This window comes from Priapulus caudatus, unplaced genomic scaffold, assembly GCF_000485595.1.
Source record: "Priapulus caudatus unplaced genomic scaffold, Priapulus_caudatus-5.0.1 Scaffold217, whole genome shotgun sequence".
NCBI classification, from domain to species: Eukaryota; Metazoa; Priapulida; class Priapulimorpha; order Priapulimorphida; family Priapulidae; genus Priapulus; species Priapulus caudatus.
This window is the reverse complement of record NW_014577278.1, coordinates 272,392-274,189: the sequence shown is the minus strand read 5'-3', so window position 1 is coordinate 274,189 and position 1,798 is coordinate 272,392.

Genomic DNA, 1,798 nt, shown 5'->3' with positions numbered 1-1,798 from the left:
CTCTCTCTCTCTCTCTCTCTCTCTCTCTCTCTCTCTCTCTCTCTCTCTCTCTCTCTCTCTCTCTCTCTCTCTCTCTCTCTCTCTCTCTCTCTCTCTCTCTCTCTCTCTTGGTCTCTCTCTCTCTCGCGTTCGCTCTCTCGCTCACCCTTTTTTTTGCTCTCTCCCTCTCGTTCTTTCAAGTATAGACGTTACTAGATCGACTCGTTTTTCTCCTCATATTTCATGTGTGTAATGTGTCGGGGGGCGAGGGTGTTATCGAGTCATCGCCCCTCGTTAAAACACGATAAAATATTCATGCCCTGTGCGTTTCCCATGTTCGTTATTGGCTTCTCTACGAGGCTAAGAAACGAGAGACTGCGACAAGAACACGTGGTGACCTTCTCTCTCCTCTCCTGCTCCGCCTCCGTTGATCGTTCCTACTTACTGTGATCGCGCCTCTAGTCCGGCGAGACGCCATCGATGGTCTTGGCAGGTTTGCGGATTTTAGACGAACTAATGTGAACCCATTAGTCGCTGCTCTCGCAACGTGACAGCAATTCACATGCGCGACCATTAAATAGTTAGGCGAACGATAATTCCGTGGAGCACGCCTACATTAAACTCCAGCCGTGCACCTAATCGTCTATTTTACGTTACACGTACTGAGAGCGAGCGTTAACGATTCGTGATAATTATGATCCGTAATTAAACCTGCAATCGACACGCTCTTTTCCTGGGCATACAATTATTATAACAAGTCGTATTTGCGCATATTTACTCGTTTATATATTTATTTCTTCATCAATTAATTATTTATTTATTTATTTATTATGCGTATATTTGGCGCACCCCATCAGTCCGTAATCATTATTGTGCTTGGTGGATTTACTAACTATTATTACCACTATTACTTATTTATTAAGGCTATTTATAAGTTCGCTGCAGTTGTAGTTTACTTCAGAAGTAAGTAAACACTTTTAGTAGATAAGTAGTTGTAGTTTACTTCAAAAGTAAGTAAGCACTATGAGTAGATGAGCACTTCAGAGGTAAGTTGGCAGTAAAAACTTCTTAGGGGAGCTGGTATGTCGTGAGTTGTGGCGTTAGCCCCGCAGCTGGCCGTGTCACCGCATCTTACTAACCCGGCAAATTATTTATTCGGAGGCAAAGCGGCTGAGCTTTAGTTTTCTCTCTTTCTCTCTCTCTCTTTCTCTCTCTCTCTCTCTCTCTCTCTCTCTGTGTTTGTCTGTCTCTCTTTTTTATCTTTTCGCTCTCTCTCTCTCTCTCTTTCTCACATACACTTTCTCGCTCCCCCTTGCTCTTTCCTATTCTTCGTCGTTTTTGATCTTGTTCATCTTTCTCTCTTTACCCATCTCTCTCCGCCTAGCATTCTCTCTCCTTCCACCTCTTTCTCCCCCTCCCCTTCTCTCTCTATCGCGTTCTCTCTCTCTCTCTTTCTTTATCTTCATTTTCTCTCCCCTGCGCTCTATCTTTCGCATTCTCTCTTTCTCGTCCCCACTTCCAACTTCGCACACACGCACGGATGAACGTGCGCTTACCCACCCACACACGTACGCACGAACGCACGTACGCACGCACGCACGCACGCACGCACGCACGCACGGCATTGTAACAGGTGTACGTGGGTGCGTGCGGGTCGTGTGAACGTCGGCAGGTGTGTTCCGCCTGGTCGACTTCACAACCGACCTATCTTCTTCAGAAACATCGCCGATAAGAGAGAGAGAGAGAGAGAGAGAGAGCGAGAGAGAGGGAGAGAGAGAGAGAGAGAGAGATAGAAGAGAGAGAGACGAGAGAGAGAGAG